At 36.7% G+C, this 20,300-nt stretch overlaps 1 protein-coding gene across 1 annotated transcript in view; it reads right to left on the reverse strand.

Annotated features, from left to right (window-relative positions):
* Positions 1 to 3,198: 3,198 nt before the first annotated feature.
* Positions 3,199 to 20,300, reverse strand: part of LOC104911240 (uncharacterized) — a 151,026-nt gene continuing 133,924 nt past the window's right edge. Inside the window, exons 10-11 of the mRNA XM_085225644.1 lie at positions 6,339 to 6,649; positions 3,199 to 4,774 (exon numbers count right to left, since the gene is read on the reverse strand). The gene's annotated coding sequence lies outside the window, so the exon portion shown is untranslated. The remainder of the gene's footprint in view (positions 4,775 to 6,338; positions 6,650 to 20,300) is intronic.

Genomic DNA, 20,300 nt, shown 5'->3' on the forward strand with positions numbered 1-20,300 from the left:
GATGAGGCATTGGACAGGTTCATCTTGTGGAAGATATCCCTTAAACGGTTGGAGGTGTTGAAACTAAAAGGGATCTAAGGTCCCTTCCAACACAAACCATTTTATGATTCTGTGATTTCTAATGAAACTTTATTTTATACCAAACATGGACTTTGCAAACAAACAAACAGTGTTGATCTTCTACAGAGCTGTCTGTATTTATATTTTTTGTCTTTCAAACCATCATTACAAGTACCTGATTAAGTATAAAACCACAACTCTTAGAGAAGAATTTAATTACTTCATTGTGGTTGACAACTAACATGCAGAAAATTAATTTAGATAGTACATTAATCCCAGAAGCTTAACAAAACTGGAATGCAGGAAAGAGCACAACCATCTTTATTGTTAACTGAGAGGAAAGAATGTCACAACATATTTAGCACACAGTATGCCAGCAGCAGTAAAGCAGAGATGGGAGTTAGCACCTGCTTAGAAAAGGAAGAAGCAAGCTAACTCTGGGAGTTGGGGGAATTCCCCACTAAACTATATAGAAAGTAGGTCATGTTTCTTTTCTCCATTCTCAAAAGAGTAAACAATTCTGAATCATATATGAACCATTACATTTAATTTTCTTAATCTCTAGCAGCTCCCAGGAGTCTGACAGGCTGAAAAAAATCTGGATTTTACAACTCTGGCAATTATCTTTGTTAATACCATAAACTTCTCTGTATCCATTCGCATTATCATTAAGGGTTTGTCTTTCTATTTTACTCCCCTTCAGAATTCTCCCTCTACCCCTTGGCCTTGATTTAGTATTTGCCTGTTAAAATTTACTCCAGATAAAACTTGGCACACAAACACCTTACGCATAGGCTTTAGCTAAAATAGTACTTCAATATTTTTGCAATTTAACTCTTGCCAGGTGTTGCTAACAGGAAAAATAATCAGGCTTAAATGTCAGAGGGGTCTTAAAACTAATAAATGCAATAGCTTAAGCATCCCACCCAGAAACCTAGGAAAACTAAATACCTTCTTTGTGCGACCTTAATAGTTAATTCTTCTCCGAAAACTGAGTTAGCACATGAAACAATCAAAACTTTATATGGGGAAAAGAAGATCAGCTTGATAACGTGCAGCAAAAGCTACCATCTACAAATAGGAATGGCAAAGCAATCTCATATTAGCGTTGAATTTAAGATCCCATTTTATAAAGTAGTAGGCTAAATGTAAAACTGATTACAACACTTCTGTGGAACAGATGGAATATTATAAGTCAAAACCCAAAGCAGAGGCCTAGTAAGACAATGAACCACTGCAATTTTCTTTGGGGATTAAGTGCAAACTCAGGGCAATTATCACTGCTGAGTGGAGGATGGGCAAAACCACAGGGACCCATAGGTCAGGTTGCAGGAAAGACCAAGAGACAACCAGACAGCATGTAGGAGGATTTTAAGAAAGAAATTGAGCAGAGAAGACAGAAGTAGTTCCTTGTCCAAGCAGAGTTCTAAAGCAGTGAACTTCTCATGTTTACTTCTTGCATCATTCAGGGAAATGCAATTTCAAAGATATTCTTTGTACATAGACAAAATTGCAACAGTGATTATATTTCATCATCTGTTTGCAAAATCAGTCCCCTCAGATATTCACTAATCACCCAGGATGAAGAGTGAGAACTCCACAAAATAGTGCAAGTCTTACACCTGTGTACCATCACTTCCAGTGCAGAATATAATAGCATTTCCCTTCACCTACTGAGCACCACATTGCTGTCAGAGCAGCAGTCTAAAGGCAGATTCAGGCCAGCATCTTCCCATGGAAAGTGCTTCCCTGACTTGGTGTTGACTTTACTCCACAATTAAGCCTTGACTGACCAATTGAAAGACTCCACCTCCATCACTGAGTGAGGTTCACTCCCATATTCATAACCCTCTATGAGCTTTGTGAAAAAGTTCCACTAATCAGGGGGGCCCAGTGCAGTTTATACATTTGTAGGGTACCTTGCTAGAGCAGATAGATCTTCAGAAGTGTTCTTCAACTACTGAAGTTGTTGGGGTTTTTTGTTGTTGTTGTTTGTGGAGAGCCACCTTGGCAGTGCTCTCACAGCTAAGAAAGTTGCACTTGCAGGGGTAGTCCAGAGCAACAGCAAGTTAATAGCACTAAAGGGCCTTAAATATAGCTTTTGTCATCTAGGGACACTGGCATGCCACAGGGTTGAATTTCTGGTCTAGTTTTCTCAACCTAGAGCTATTCTACTTAAGAAATGTGGTGTTTTCTTATGTTTCTACTAAGCATATGGAAGATGACAGCAGAGGTAATCTTGTGAGACCCACAATAACAGAGAGAATACGATTTATAAAGAGACAAAACATAGGCAAGAAACAAAGGAAATCATCAGCATGGAGTGATGCCAGTTACCAGGAATGGTGGTGGATTTCCAGATAAAAACCTTGTGCAGGCAGTAAAATTGTGAAAGCAATAATTGAGCCACCATATGGAATTTATAATGGAAGATGACAAAAATCATTGTTATAAAATCTGTGAGGGGAAAGATCACCAGGACACTGCTGTTGGAGCTGACCATAAAAATATTCAATAAGGAAAAAGGAATAAAAACAAGATCATTTGTATATTTTTTGATGCAGTAGCCATACCCTCACAGACACGGCACTCATTGAAGGAGCAACTAGAGTGAGCAGTGAAATGAACATAATGGATTGTTACAGAACAAGGGCATAAACTCCAAACTAAACGAACAATATGGAGAATGCAAGTGCCATGTATTGTAAATACCATTTAATCCATGTGCTACAGAAAAATTAATGGCTAGACTATTAGCTGCAGTAGCAGTAAGAGTAAGCATAAAACAATGTATCTTCATGTAACACTGGTAGGCCAGAAAAAACACACAACCAACAGCTCTTGCTGTTCTTGAGACTGTTGGTAAAGACTGCTACTAAAGGGAAAGCAATCCATAGAATGAGTGAGCAGATGCAGGAATATTTATTACAGAAAGAGTTGGAAACTCAGCTTTCATATTTACTGTTATATTATTAAGTCAGCAATCATTTCAAATCAAGCTAAATGGCAGAGCAAGATGCATTTAATTGCCAGCCCTATTAATGCAGTAACAAGACCAGGTGCTAATGAAATGCTGTTTGGAAACATATAGGTCAAAATAAGTTATTGATAAGAAACCCATAGAACAAGTGTCAATAATTGGTAGAAGACGACAAGAATTTATTTGAAAGAGATCATAATCCCATCAGGTCTCAACAGGCAATGTTTTACAACTGAGAGAAGGTATGCCAAACACAATTAGGGAAGCACAACTCTTGCTAAATTTCCATTCTGAACATCAATGATGCAATGTGAGGTCTACAAAAGTTACAGTAATCTCTACACATTATACATAGGACAGAAAGCAGAAGCAACGTAACTACTTTTCTAAGGGTACAAGAATATAGGACCAGGTTAGAACCATTCTCTGCTTTCCCCACATAACCATCTGTGGGGCATGACTACCATGTGAGCAGAAACCCACAGTTCACTTAAGGCTTATCTGCTGTTCAAATATCACTTAAGTAACACTCAATCCACTTATGATACTGACTCAAGTGATAAATGTTGTGTATTAAAAGCAGGCGAGACTGTCCAGATCACATAGTTGTTTAAAAAATGTTTTACTCCAATAGCCTCAAAGGTTTAGAAGATTAGTAATACATTCACATTACATAGAATACTTTCAAGAATTTCTGCAGTTCGTTAATGATTAAATAATGTTTAATCTGCTAAACAGGGTGTCTGTACCCTTCAGAGATTGATGGTTTTGCTTCTTAGTGCACCTCTGGCTAACGTGCCACTGGAAGATAGAACGTTCTTTGCCCACGTTCTTTGGTCAAAATGAAATTCCTTCTGAAGTGATATGCTGTATACTTCTGGTGGCAGGTCTTCATTAACCTCATGTTTGTAAGAAAAACCAACACATATTCATGGTTTAAAAATAGTAATAACGATTCTGCCTTCGCAGTTTGCTGAACTGTATAAGGGTCACAGCTCTGCTGATGCCCTTTTTTTTTGTTGTTGTTGTTGTTTTACACAGCTGACTACAAATAGAGAGACTCTTAACAGCCAAATTCTGAGATCAGGCTCTAAGGAGCTGCAACATCAGATGCTGCCAAACAACATTTGATTCCTCTATTGTGAAATGCCAGGTTGGTTCTGGGGAATAGAGAGAAGCCAAATTGAGTTTAGAAAATTCTATACTGAACTATTGTTTGGTATCAAATAAAAGATCTCTCCTGCTACTGCAAATCACAGGGCATCCAAGGACATCTAATACTATCTTCACTTCCTACTGTTTTTGCAAAATACAGCAACAGAGCTACAAGTATCCAGAATGTGTATGAGAAAGAAAAGAGATCTTTGTCAAGAATATAAGTTAAGAAGCAGAATCTCACGTGTAAAAAGAGCATTAAGATACTTTTATCAGTTTTGAACTCTCCTGTACTCCATACCAGTAGTTCTCACTAAAGTAATAATCATTGCATCTCCAACATATTTCTTCTTGCGCAGTTCTGATATTAGAAGAGCCAATAGATGTTGTAAGCGGAAGGTCTTGTCATCATAAAAGAAATATACTGCAAAGATAATTTTTATTTGCTTGAAGAAGTCTGATAAGCACCTCTGTTGCTGGCTTATAGATAAAGCTGTCTTCCACAAATAGAGAATCAAGCTAAATTGGCCATGATATAACGAAGACAGGAGAACACTGATGCACTGAATAAGTTCTTACCTGTATGAAATGGAATGCCTATTACTTTCATGAAAGGGGAAGTACAGAAGTACACTGTTAGAATCATAAAAGCTATATGACTGGAGATAGATTCCCAGGAACGGCCAGCTGTGTTTTGTTTATGACATATAGATAGATATTTCTGGTGCTGGTACATTGAGTACCCTTCCATTTGCCTCTAGATTCATTCTGATGAGAAATATTCTTGCAATAAGAGCAAGATTTCCAATAAATACAGAATGACCTGATTATCTACAAATCTGTTCAAAGCCTGATTTGCTCCTGAGCAATACAGCATTTTTATCAGGTCTGCATGCAATTTAAATGATCAAGTCTTTCCTCCTAACTTCCTGAAGATAAATTTAAACATCTAAAGAAACTGCTACTCATTTCAGCTAGTGAAGTTTCTGGCATGAAGTGCAAGGTATGACATTACAACCAATTCATTATTGTCACAGAAATAAAGCAGCTCCTTTGACCTAATAACTGTGCACATTAGAAGCAAGGCTTCCTTGATTAGCAACATAAATTTCACGTTGCAAAAGAGCTCAAAATGCATACATACATGCTTTTAAGTATCTTAGTTTCTCTCACCTTTAACTTCGAAAACGAGGACAGTTGTGTAAAAAAAAAAAAATAATTTATTTCCAATCTTTGTCACTTGACACAGTTTGTCTGTTTACAGATACTGTGGGAAGCAATCATGAACTTCATAAAGAGATGTGGATAGGCATCCAGAAAGCACAGTACTAGAGTAATCTTACTAGAGGAGCTGTCTACTTTTTTTTAATAATGCAGTAAAATGACAAAAATAGCAAGCTTTTACATTGCAAAAAGCAGGATTAGGAAAAATGAAATGACAAATGCCTATATATTCAGATGTATGCTGAATATTTGATCCTTTTTCATAAGGTGCATTAATAAAGATCTTCCCTTAATATATTCAGTGAGGTGAAGCATCTAATCAGTCCAGGAGCAATTTCTAGTAGCGCCCGAAAGCATATTCCCAGGAAAGATCCTGAGAACACTGCAATATATGACAGTAATTCCCCACAATATTTTCATAGCCTCCAGGGATCTGTGGCTGAGTAGTTCCTGAATGAGAAGAGGCGTCTCTATCTTTAAAAGCCTTGAACCATGCTGTCTTTTCATCTATGATTTTTTATATCTGAGCATTTTAACAAACGCAACATCTCATAGTAAAGAACTTCACAGCATAACAACAAAATATGAGGCAAAAAATACCATCTTTTACCTATCTTGAAATCACTACTTCGCATAGCTATTCTGAATAACTTTTTCTGTATTGCCAGCAAATATCTCAAAGTTCTCTCATTCTGAATTCTAGATCCCCTTATTAATACTGGTCAGTACAGACCCCAAGACAGATCCCCTCCTTCCTCTGTTTTTGTTTTTATTGTTTGTTTTGTTTTTGTCTTTTAACTAACCTTTACATATGTCGATCCTTGGAAGCAGTGAAATTGCTTCCGATAAATTCTTTGCAATACCAAGCAAAATATTCTTAGGAATACCAATAATCTCATACAAGAAAAAGCTCACTCACCTGACTGATGATAAGGGCATCTAGCTACAGAATGATCCACCTCAGGAAGTGGCCTACATCCAGGATTTCTTCTTCTTTTGGAAGCCAGCCCTTAAATGAGCCCAGGGAGGGGTCAACCCAGGGTCCACCCTTTCCAGTCACATGGAAAGTACAGGTGAATTGCTTGCATCTGTTCTTCCTTGGTCAGCCACTCATCTTCACCAGGTGCTCAATTACCAGTTCAGGCTGTGACAAAATAGTTCTCTTACAATGTGTGAAGTTTTTTTCTTTTATCCTCTGAATTCTTGGCTTTTTTAAAGGCTTTCAGTAACCTACAAACCAAATAGACTATATCAACTACAATTTCATTATGCATAAGTTTTCTATCTTTTCTAAAGAATCCATGTTGATTCTCAACCAACGTACAGTATTCAACCCTGTGTTTTCTGAATATTCTAAATTGTTTCTAAGGATTTTACACTAAATGTAGATCATCTCTTGAAACTTTCTAGAATCCTTGGGTGAACACAATATACTGTTGTTCATTATTATCAATTTCTTCTGTAAGCACTTATAATAAAATCAGCTTTATGGAATCTATGTGTGTCCTGGAAACAAAAAAGTTTGTATTCGTGAGTCCTTATACAATCAAAAGGTTACAATCATTGTTGGGTTATTGGTTAATAGCTAGAGCAAAACCTAACAGAAATAAACGGCATCTGATAAGCTAGGTTTTTCCTATCTCTAATGATCATGTGGAGTCCTATAGGACACCAACTTCTTCAAGTTTTATTTACTGTGCTCAAAAGTTACATTAATTTTTACATAGCATACATTTTTCAATACGTTTACATATACATAGCAACCTTTTCCTTGCCCAAACTTGAGATAAACTCCAAGCATCATGATAATTAACCTGTGAGTCTTGAACTAATTCTTGCAGCAAAAATGTATTAAAGGCACCAGCAGTATCATCACTAACATTTCTAAATCTCCACCTCTACCAAATTAGGTGAGCAAACTCTGTAAGAAATAGAGTGAATGCATTTGTCTTTAATTATACTAACCTTGTTCCTATCCTTGAAACCATTCCAGAATCGGTGACAACCTAGGCTCAACAAGCCTCTCTTAACTCTGTTGTTTTTAACCAGAAACTGAAATGTAACCCAGTAAAGAAAATGAAGAAAATGTTATTGAGACAACATATTAACAACCAATCTTTCTGATCTCTGTTGGTCCTAAACAATCAAACAGTGCTGGTGAAACCTCTCTCTTTTAGGCCATAATGTCACCCTAAACCTAAGCCTAAAAATTTTTAAATCAAAGTCACCAATTTGTGTAGTAAATCTGAACATAAGGTATTTGTTCTCGCTTATGGAATCTTTAATCCTACTTCTGCTAGTCTAGTGGAATGCAAGAATAAAAAAGCTTTCTACCTTCCTTTCTGAAAATCTGATTTTGAAAAACGGGCTGTAAAATTAGCACATACTGTAGACAGAGGATTAATCTGTACTGGAATACCTAATATGAAGCATATGCCTCTGCCTGTACCATTCTACTTCAATCTCAGAAGACCCCACAGAAAACTATTATAGGTGCGTTTTTTCTAGTTCTCTACCCTTATCCCGAACCTTCCTTAAATAGAAAAATGCTGTCCAGGAATATTGAAAATAAAATATTTGCTTATGACTTCATCAGTCTTCTTTTAAACCCTTAAAAAACAATCAAACAAAATCAAACTTGTTACAGCTCTCCTTTCCAGACCTTATCTGTCACCAGTTCCTAAAGGAAAATTAAAGATATTCATCCCCAGTTATATCAGTATTATTATTCCTGCCAATCACAAGGATTTGACACTAAAAGAATTTATCAAGTCTTTTTTTTCAAATTCCAAATCTAACCACAAGGTTACCTATCCCCAGCAGCTCCAGAAGAAAACTATTTATACATTCTCTTTTCCATTCTCAGTGGCCAGGCAAGTATCTCACTTTAAGACGACATTTTCAAACCTTATTTGCAAATTCTAATCCAAACCTACTCTTTGAAACTTTCTGAATTAAGTTCAAGAAATGGCAAACTGCATTGGCCACTAATTTTTCTTTTTTCCAACAGATTAAATATAAGTTAAAGAACATTATTAAGGCACTAAGTCAAGAAAATCTGTTTTTATAAGTATGTTGGACTATGTTTATATGAATCTTTTAAACACTGAAATAGTGTTCAGCACTAAACAAACCATAAATAAGGGTAAGGTTTATCCTGTGAAACACACTGTTTAAAAGTCAGTCTTGGAGAAAAAAGGATGCTGTGGAAAACTTAAGGGAGGACACTGGCAACGTGATGTCACTGCAGGATATTTGACTGATATTGTTAAGTGTTTGTATTAGATAGCAGAATCCTTTATATCAAATTCAGAAGTTAGTTTGAACTTAGTAGGCAATCCATAGATGGAAATGAGAGATAGATGTGAGAACCTTCATGTATCATCTGTGCCTTCATTTATTAAATAGAAAAAGAGTGTACATACATATCTATAGCAAAAAATCTGTGGTTCCAGCACATGAACCACATTCATCTACGTCGTTACATCATTCTGTCTTACACATTCCACAGTGATGACAGAAACAACTGTGAAAGTGGCTGTAAAATATTGGTCAGTCTTTTACTTCAACTGTATCTCCACTGCTAACATCTGCCAACTCAGAAACATCTATTTTAAATAGCATTTTAAACAGCAGAAAAATTGCACTACACATTATCAGTTGACAAAACTGAAAGCAAAATGTTGGAAATTTCTGGTTGGGTGGCTACCATGTTGCCATCTAACAATTACTCCAGCTACCTCAGATCAAAAGTTATGTTTAAAAAGTGGATGAATTTCAGATAAATACATATTTAACTTATGTTAGCTTTGCAACAGCTTCTGTCTCTGCATGGGTGTTGCATCAGTCACACAATGACTTACGGTACTACCAGAACATAAAGTTTTAAATTCAATTGGAAAGACAAAAACTCATCCAAAACACTGGCATTGGAATATTAAGTAGACCTTGTAAGAACTGCTTCCATTTTCTAGGGAAAGCAATTTATCACTGAATTCATCCCATAGGTATGTGAGTACAACTTTACATGTCAAAAGTGAGCTCCTTGACTTTCTTTCACAGGATTAAGTATTTGTTAAAGCCACCTATATTGTTGCTAAGAGAAATGACATGTTTGTCAAGGATATGCAAGTGATAATTGGATATTCTTGAAAATAAAATAGATTTGGTGTCAAGATTTTTTGTTGTTTTTTTTTCTTCATTTTCTGCAGAATCTTTAGTAATAGATACCAATAAAACACAAAGAATTATATAGCACAAACTCAGTATACACATAACAAAGGGCTTCTACACCTTCTTTAAAATCTTCCTCTGAAGCTCAATCATGTGAGATAGAAATATACATTTAAATCTAAATTTTTAAAACCTTTACACAAATGTAAAATTAATCTCTTTTATTTCACAGATGTGTTTAAATACAGCTTTCCTCCTACAATAGGGAACATTGATGCAGATTCTCAGCTCTTCACAGCTCACTGCGGCAGTGTACTTTCTCTGTTAGTCATTCAGATTGCTTACAATATACACTGGAATAAATGAACTGGGATTTAGGTTTATCACGCTCAGCTGGTGGGAACATGACTAGAAATCAATTCCAGAGGTTACAGAGTCCTATAAAAACTTTATAAAAAATGAAGAGTCTGTTTTATGCAGTGTTTAGAAGGGAAGTGCGATGTTACTGAACTACTTTGTGTGATGTTAAACTGTACTATAGAAATATGCAGACAATGAATTAGTAGAAATGAAACTGTTACTTCAAAAGTCTGATAACAGTATCATTCTAAACTATTTCTTACCTAGAAACACATGGCCATTCCCATCAGCTTTCCTTGGTTCCTACATGGTTTATGACTGTTGGACTAGACTGCAGTCCTGTACTGTACTCAGGTTTTTAACATTGACATTTCAGACAGAACTTTGCATTCTTTAAGCATTACATGTATTTTTAAAAGAATAAATTATTTAATAAATAAGAGAAGGGAAAAAAAAAGTTTTGATGTTGTTCTGTAAACATTGCTTTCAGAACAGACCAGCTACAAAATTTTTAATAGAAAGCGTTGAGTATTACTTGGTATTTTCATGCTTTCAGATGCCAAAGTTCCTTAAGAACCTGTGCATTAGTTGTAGACATGACCTCAGCTAACCCAAAGAAAGCCACAGGCACGTCTCCTTTCCCTATTGGCAGCTACTTTAATTGGCAGGTTCACAATGAGCACTTTTGTTTGCATCCTAAACATTCAGAGCACAATTAAAAGGCTTGATACTTTCATCCTGAAAGTGCAGCAATTAATAGAATTAATATGTTGGGGTCTTTTTAATAGGCCAAGTCATTAAACATTAAATAGCATCAAACACTTAAGGAACTTGTATTACTAGGACTCAAAAGGTTGCCCACTTAAAATTATATGGATTTAGTTTGGTTTAAAAATAGACATTTTGTTTATTTTCCATTCCATTGCTCTACTATTTGGTTCTTTTTTCTTGCAAACATTGTCTCTGAGTATTTTACTACCCCCTACTGTATGGAGAGAAAATTGTGCAATACTTTGCTATAAACTATATGCTGCAAGAACCCCTTGAGAGCTCCCAATCAGTTGGAACAATGAGAAGATGGATTCAAAGTTGTTGGAGTTACGGGATCCAGTTTGAATTGTCACATGAAGTTCCTAGAGACTTTGATGTGAAAAACAGAGAACAAAGTTTTCTTGACAATCCTAAGGTAGTAGATCATTACTGTAGCAGCAAAGCTATTGGGTTTTTAGTGCATATCAGCATATTTCCAAAGCAACTAAAAGTGCTTTGCGAAGCAATGAGTCAGATTCTGGTTCTGCAGTAACCACACACAGGGATTTATGTTTTTAGGAACTATCTGTCCAAGAGAAGCATACTGCTATATAGGCCTCTGGCACTAAGTGGTTTGGGAAGCCAATGAATCAGGTTGGACACTTCGAATGCCATATGAGCAACAGTTGGTGTACTACTGTATACCAGCACAACCCACATTAAATTTATTCACTTGGGCGCTATGTGATGTGATGAAACTCCTCATTCTGCTGAACTTCACTGCCTCTCTTGGTAAAAAGCATAAGTTTAAATTGCTTACACACTTGCACAAGATAAAGCACGTTCCACATGCTGTTTGTATGTCAGTAAAAAGGCACAATCAAGCATTGCTCACTCACTTTCTTCACAAAGTGATTTGCCAGTAAATCTTGTTTTTCCATCCTCTAAGAAAAAGGGAGTTAAGTTTGTGCCCAGTGGCATTTCCTCTCCCACTGCAGTTCACACAGGATTAACCTGAACTATTACAGACTGGGCTTTCCCTGATGTCAAGGCTGGTTGGTAGCTAATTTGCCACCAGCCTTGCTAAGTAGCAAGGTGGTCTTCTTCCTGGACTGCCCAGCTATTTGTCCTAGCCACGCTGCCTGGGAGGTAGTCCTGAGTTCACTGAGTTTCTTCCACAAGGTTTTTGTTGTTTGTTGGGTTTTTGTTTGTTTGTTTGTTTTTAATTCATGTCTTGTTGAAAATATCACATACCTATCTTCCTTTCTGATTTGGAATGCAGTAATTAGAAATTAGAAACTGTTAGTTTTCTACGAGAGAGGAAATGCATTTCCCACACAGGTATTTTCCATTGACTGGAAGGGTAGTTTGTACAGCTTTGCTTGAGAAAAATATTTTAGGCATATTTTTCCCACATCAAACTACAGAACCTTGAAATTTTTTTTTTTTATTATTATTATTTTTTTAAGTCAGTACAGGTTAGACTGTGAATTATTGTCCAGATATAACAATTATAATTTTATATATGTATTGCCCTGTAGTAGACCATATCCTAAATGGGAACTCACAGAATCTGAAATCAATTCCTTGGACCACTAAGGAAATGACCTGCTACAAAGCCTTGTCTAGCACAGCTAGAATTACCTAAAATCAGCTGTTTCTTTGGGAGTCTAATAAAAGTTCGTAAATATCTAAAGGGAAATGGAAGGCAAACGTATGAAGCCAGGCTCTTTTCAGTGGTGAGTACTGATGGACAAGGAGTAATGGCCTGAAACTTGAACACAGGAATTTCCATACTAACATGTGGAAGAACTTATTTACAGTAAGGGTGACAGAGCACTGGAACAGGTTGCCTGCAGAGGTCGTGGAGTCTCCTTATGTGGAGATGAAGACTTGTCTGGATGCCTACCTGTACAGAGTACCTGCTTTAGCAAAAGATTCAATGATTGCTTGAAGACCCTTCAAGTCCAAGTGATTCTGGGTGAGCATGGACATCAGTCCATAGATCACTTCTATTCCTTCAGCACGCTTTCATCTCTGAGCAAGCCACCACTCAACCATGTATATTCAGAATGAGACATTTGTAAGGGCTACAAAACACTACTAGCACATGATTTCAACCACTACAACAAAACAAATTCAGCAGGTAAAGCAGACAGTAGTCCAAATTCCATTTTAGTAGCTAAAACAGAAATGATAATCCCTGTATCTTGGATCTTCTGATTAAATGTTAGCACTTGTTACCAGCAAATGATATAGGTACACCAGATAGAGTCTATGTGAAATATACTATGAAAAAGATGGATTAGCCAGAATGTTTTATACAGCCAACACTGTAAATCTAGTCATATCCAGCACAACTTCTCTAAATTTCTATTAAACAGTTTTTATAAGAATTAATGTATTTGCCCATATCTTACTGTGATGTCAGATACATTATTTGACAAATTCTTTTTCAATTTTATTTTTTTTTCAGACCCTTCAGTTAGCACTAATAATAAAACTGCCTTATTCTGTCATTTAATTCACTTCCTATTTCAGGAAAAAAAAAGTCAAGACTAAACATCTACCAAATGCTATTCCTCTCCAACTGGACATGACGGATGGTCTGAAGAGCACATAAAAATTAAACAAAAAGTGCATTGTTCCATTCCAGATTTTTCAGCTGGTGTAAATCAGCATAGCTTCACTGATGCCAAAGTTACAGAGATGTACATCAATTGAGAATCTAGCTATTCATCTTCAGGAGAGAGATATTTTCACTACAGTTTATGTTCTTTGCCTTTTCATACTCACAAAAACTCCTGCCCACTTTTCTGCAATGCTCTCCACATCCCCATAAATGATCTGCACTTTGCTTCAGCTCCTTATTTCCCCTAACCTGTGAAGAGATCCTATAAGGAAGATTTAGGATGAATGTGACTGGTAAAGTTCTCTGTCCCAGACTGCCTGAGATCCAAGCATCTTCATTACCCAGTGTTTGAACTTCTGCTTAGGGAAATATGTCCTTAGCAAAGAGGATACAGATAGTCTTTGTTCATCCCTTCTTGTCAGTTGATCAGATCCCATAATGCTGAATGCTATACAATTTATAAAAACACAGTAATAAAACTAATTAATCTTAATTCTTTTTAAAATGCGGTTTTGGGAAGACCACCATTTTCCACTGGGCTTGATCCTTCTGGTGCCCATTCATTTGGTGCCTAAATATCCAGCAACCACCTATGGCAGGGATCAGGTACCCTCCTTCTAACCACCTGGGAAAATACAACTATGAGAGGGAAGGAGCCTTCACAGTGTTAAACCCTGGAGTTCCCAGACTCATAGATCCTCTTGCTGACATTAGCCAGTCTCACACAAAGACAGAAATGTACCTGCAGTCCAGACTCAGGAATACATTTGGATCACTAGTCCACTTCTTGACTTCTGCAAAGGAGCTGGGAAGGAGCCAGCTCTTATCATTCATCTCTCAAATGCTCTATTCAGATTTTTTTTCCCCTCACTTGCTGTAGCATCACAGGTTGTTTGTCTTCCTGCATCCTGCCCTGCCTCTCTCCCCATGATTCTTTTCTGTCATTCCTCTCCCCTCGTTTCAACCACAGCCCCTCCCAATCCAGACTAATGAAAGCTTTGTTTTCATTATATAAGCCCAGTGTATAATCAAATACATTTATAAAATAACAAAACCATGGAACTGACAAGACATGTGTCTACCATCACCCCATATCCAAACACTGAGGTTTGAGCTTGGCTCAGGCATCCTTGAAAATGCCAAACATGGATTTCCACAAAAACAGAGAAATGGATCCATAGCTGCTGTAAACAGAATAAAGGTGCATTGTTTAAAGTTGCCTAGCAAATGCACACAGTAAATCATAGATGTCTTGAGAAGAAAGTTGCAGACTTCAGTCTGACAAACACTTAAGCACATGTTTAACATTAAGCAAAGGAGAGTCCCACCTCAAGCAGGACATTCACAAGCCTGAAGTATCACACCAAGTATTTGAAGGACTGAAGTCTCAGTCTTGAAGGCTATTTCTGTTCTGAAAACTGGTCCACATTTAAACCACAGATATCTCTGTAATAACTTGTACTGGGCATGTTCAGACAGACTTCTTTTTTCCTGTTTTAATTTTTTTAAGTGCAACATTAAAAACTCATTATGCTCTCCCCCAATTGAATTCAGTTCAACTGCTGAGGTCTAGCAGTACAGGTGAAAATAGAGTAGAACCTAGGGAATCATCCAGGCTAGATTACAGGAGAAAAACATTTAAAATTCAGGATTTCTCATGGAGTTTCAAAATAGAGGGTCAATATTATACAGCAAGCTCCTAGCCCTGCTCAAGACACTTGCCCACACACAAAACAAATGCAAGCCAACTCTGTCCTAAATACCTGACAGAGCTGGACTTTAAAACATACTGGCAGACTCCAAGGAAACCTCTTTCTTAGATGTTTTCACACCACAGTGATGCAGTGTGTAGCTTGGGAATCAACAAAGTCCCATTCCCACCTCCAGAGGTGACTGCAGATGCTGAGCGCTGACTTTGTACAGCTGCATTGCTCACAGTGAGTGAGTTGCATGGCTGCAAGACCACATTTTCATCAGAGCAGAGAACTGAACTGTAGACATGTTGAGAGGAGAAAAGGAAAAACAAAACAAAAAAGTACGATAATAGTGGTAAAATTAATAGAAAAAATAGGGAATCAAATGCAAGACAGCAAAAGTTCAAAACATCAGCTTTCTCATTAGCACAACTCTTTTTGCTTTACAGGTGCATTGGGTTTGTTTGTTTTTGAGTTTATTATCTTAGCTGTTTTTCTTATATATTTTTACATCTAATTTTATTTCCAGAATAGTTTTCTATATGGTAATAAAACACTTCTGCAACGTTCCTTCCTGAAAATGCTAACTTGGTTTTTATAGAACGAAGGGGACAACAAGAAGCGTAACTATTATTTCACAATAAGTAAAGCTCTCCTGCTGGGTCTCTGCTCATGATAATATATTATGGGAAAAAAAGAACTACAAACATATTACTAGCAGTATAATAAATAGCATGTGCAAAATGTACAGTATAGTAAATACACTACAGGGATTACTTAGTGATTCTCTTCCACTCCATAACCATCATCAACCATCTTCTGTGGTTTGGCACATCAAATATTTGCTATGTACTTTACTATTTTAACAGCACTGCAAATCGTTGGCTGGACACCAAACAAATGCTGTATATTATTTTGTCAATTGTTGCCTTGTATATTCAACATCTGACCTTACCTCCCCCTACAGTTCAATGTGTAGAAATGCCAATAAAATACATGATGTTTATTTCCAGTGGCTTTTATTATTAAATAGATCTGTCACACTGACAAACCAAAAGATTTCTCTCTTGGAGGAAGTCTCGGAGGAAATCTACACCATTTAGAGACAAGGACTTTGGAACTATGTTTGAGAATCATTTCTGTTAAAAAGCTGTTTCGTAAGTTGTGTTAGCACATTCAGCTCTATTATCTAAAAAATAGTATAGTATTTTCTGCACTTATGTGGAAGAGCAGAAATACAAATTACCCTCATGCACTCCTTAAATGTATCACTGAGGAAAAATACACCAACTACTAACTATTAATCAGTAGACATGCTACTAACACAAATCAGAACCTAGATGGAGCAATCTATGCAGATAAGGACTGGAGAGGGGAGAAGGAGATTAAAATGGGAATACTTATCCTTGCCAGAGGCTTGACTGAACCTGAAAATCTCAGAAGCTGAATTTCAGAGTAGCTTGCAGTACTGAAGGTGGATCAGTCCTGAGATGATGTCAAGCAGCCCAGGTTCTGACTAGTAACAGACTAGAAAATGTACTGGAGGGAGAATAGAATTCCATCCACCTGTCCAATTTCTTATTAGCAGTTGTGACATTTTCTTACCAGCTCCAAAAGACTTGCATGGCATGGATTCAAGCTGGAATCCACAGCTAGAAGATTACTTGATGATAAAAACAAATCCCAAATTTTTCATCCCATACCTGTTTTTAAAAAATTTAAAAAAATTTCCTAAGATAAGTAATAAAAATGAATTCACAGAAACTTAAAGGGGAGATATAAAGAGATATGTTTGAAATGAAAAGATACAGCCCATGTTTTATTCTGAAAAACAATATCAGGAAATCAAAATACATGAGGCATACATAAGCATTATACAAGAACTCTTATTATTGCTATTATATGCTGGTCATAATGTAACTAAAAAAAACTTGTCAGGTCTCATAGATTTGAGTTCCTATGGAAACCACTTTTATTAAGTACTGGTTTTAAAAAAAAACAAACTGTTGTTTAGAATATTTCAGTTCCTTCTAGGACACTGCTTTTGCTGAGATACATTAACATTAGCTAGTAATAACAGCTCTCATAGTTCAGCACAGACATTTGGGGTTTTTGCTCTTTTTCATGAAAGAGAGCATTTCTGAGCATTACATCAGCAAAGCTTTTACCTCATCATTCTGAAATTATATCAGTGAAGAGTACATGTGGCATCTAGCCATCTCTATCTACATTCAATTCCAGTCTTCCATTAAAAAGTGCAGTTACAGCTAGTGCATTTCTGGAGCATTTAAATTATCACTGTCCTACGTGATATAACCTCTTTTCTAAAGGTCAGCTGAAAATTCAAGACTCTCTTCCTTTCATTTCAGAGTGTATTTAGAGCTTCACAGTCAACTGTACATTTGTTGAAATAACTCATTGTAGAAATGTGGTCAATTCTATTAACAGATGTGATACCCAAGCACCAAAGACTGACCCCAAGTTCTGCTTTCAGTTATTTAACTCAAGGAAAGTAGCCACTCTATCACTCTTCTGTTAGCAGATTGATTAAAAATGGACTCTTGCCGATGCTAAACTGATCCAGTTTGAGAATAGATGTTAAGTCCAGACAATTCTTTGAGGAGACTGTTTTCTCCTGTGCCAGCAGCTGAGCTTTCATCTCCAAAAAATATGTGAATATCCAAAGTGCAGTGTTGCAAGGATAAGTTATAAATTCAGAAGCAAATATTACCTGTTACTGCAACATGAGACTTAAACAGCAAAAAAGTTCAAAGAATAATCTTTAAGAATTAGAACCTGAAAGTCATCTCAAATCATGTTAGCACTGAACATTAATGATCATCCATAACTGATGAACACTATTTGCTATTTCAGTGACAATGAAATATATCTTAAGCATGTTAGAAAAATTTCCACTTTCTTTTGAGAAGGACTTCTCATTTTAGTACTTCAATATGTCAATAACTATTCAGCATTACTGTCAACAGCAAAGCAGCCCTCAATCACTTATAGCTGCTCTACAGTTCTTTCACAGGCAAATTTACAAAAAGGTTTTTGGCTCCCTAAGAGTTTGCAATCTTAGTTAGGAAACAGCAAATATAATCAATAACAGGAAACTGCAAAAAGAAAGACAGAAAACCTTGAAGACCCCTAGATTTTTGAGGTCCAGAAAGACATCTGACTTTTTAATACAGGCCACAGAGTTTCATCCCGGTACTTTTGCACTGAGCCATATCATTTCTGTTTGAATAAAATATATCTTCCATAAAGGCATTTAGTCTTACTTAGAAAAGTCAAGAGAGAAAGAATTCACTTCTCTCATGGGTAGTTTGTTCCAGTGGTTTAAGCCAACAACGTTTCCAGAGCCTACAGAATGAAGAGATGCTTTCTGCACTTATATAATTCAAACTCTCATCTATGCAGACATAATTTCATTAAAGTCAACAAACCTTAGTCATCAGTGAATTAAGCCAAAAATTTTGAGTTCCATTGACTGACTTTACAGAATATCACCAAACATTTTTTCAAGCCAAGAACCCCCAAGATATTTACTTGTTTGACAGGGAAGAGATGCATACCAATTTCTCACACAGAACACTGAAAAAGTTTGGGTTTGCAGCGAGCATGGTAAGTGTAGCTCTTCAAAAATGATCAAAAAATATATGGCTATACATTAATGGCCAAAAAAATAAAATCTCACAATGGGTCCAGTACAACTTGGAAAGATAATCAAACACTTATTAAAGAACTAGGTGGTGTAACTGTGGATGTTAGCATGGAAGAGAAAACACACTGGATGGTTGTTCTCAGTGCAAGATCATCCTTCTCTTGTGCTTTGCAAAACTTTTTCCATTTACTCACTTATCTAGGTGAGCTGATTTGAATTTCTTTCTTCAGTATAATTCTACTAACACTGTCTTCATTCGTTACCTTGTAAATATGGATGTCACAGTCTGTTCAGATGCTTTCAATAAAACCATTGCAGCAAAAGGACATACAAGGTGGGTTCTTCACAATCAAGGTCAAGAGTAAACAGTAGGTAACAACTCAGAGCTAGTGCTATTGCAAGCACCTTCTACCACAAAAAGTGCTAGGGAGGCATCCAACTCCTGCTTGTCTTACACAGCTGGCTTTGTGGATGTAAATGGAAATTACAATGCTTCCTTGTAGTGTAAGCTCAGAGAAACAGCCACTCTTATTGGACAAAAGTTTTAGTTAGCTGAGAAGGGGTAGAGTTAAAGATTCATTGGTATTTGCAGGATGTAAGAAGAGGAGAGCAGAAAAGCAAAGTCTCAGGAGCAAAAACAGGTAGAATGAAGAAGAAATGTGTGAGGGAAATTCATCTAAAACCTCATGTAACAGATTACATCATCTTTGTCTCAGTCAGATCACCCTGAAAAGCACCCTACTTCAAGCTACAAATTTTTTCCAATTAAATTCTATGCAGGGGGCAACAGCACTTTGCAGTCTTTCTAAAGCATAGTATGAAGGCGTACAATGGCTGTGTTTACAGAGAAAATTAATAGGATCGCCAAAATTGCAAACACAGACTACACTCTGTCTACTATGGAAGTAGGGATTATTAAGTATTTCTTCTTGTACCTCATAAAAATGATTCTGCTGGGAATAGGCATGGGGAGAGCAATGTTTAACAGCTTAACTGACCCGCTACTCTACAGAGTTCTCACTGAGAATTCACAAAATCTTTTGCACAAACACAATTACACTTCCCCATGCTTCTCAGGGGTAAACCATAAAAAATTTTGTATTAGGACTGGACTTTGCCTAAACACGGGCAAAGATTTATGAACATGAATATGAGAAACATCTCAATATTGAATGAAAAAGCAGTAATTGGAACTCTAGAAATTTCCTTGCCATTTTGCCTTTAGACACAAGATGGCAGCAAGAAATTCATTTCAAGCATTTGTTTCCATTAACTCAAGTGTTATCTGGCAGTAAATGTTAACGATGTGATCTTGGTTATTGGGAATATTTGATGAAAGTCTCCACAGACACTCACACCCTCACACTGTTCTCCATTAACCTGTGACCCTGAATTCTGCTGTTAACTCCAGGCATAATGACCAAGTACTTACTACATGGGGTGGACAGCCACACACAAAATATATTTATGTCAAATGCAAAGGTCTAAGGAATGCCGAACACAGTCTGTTCTAGTGGCCTTAAGACAGGACAGAAATCTGTCATCAATTCTTACTTCATTATGTAGCCTTTTTTTCTTCCCTAGTATGATTTTGGACGAGGAGGA

Source organism: Meleagris gallopavo, chromosome 5, assembly GCF_905368555.1.
Source record: "Meleagris gallopavo chromosome 5, MGAL_WU_HG_1.1, whole genome shotgun sequence".
Classification (NCBI taxonomy): Eukaryota; Metazoa; Chordata; class Aves; order Galliformes; family Phasianidae; genus Meleagris; species Meleagris gallopavo.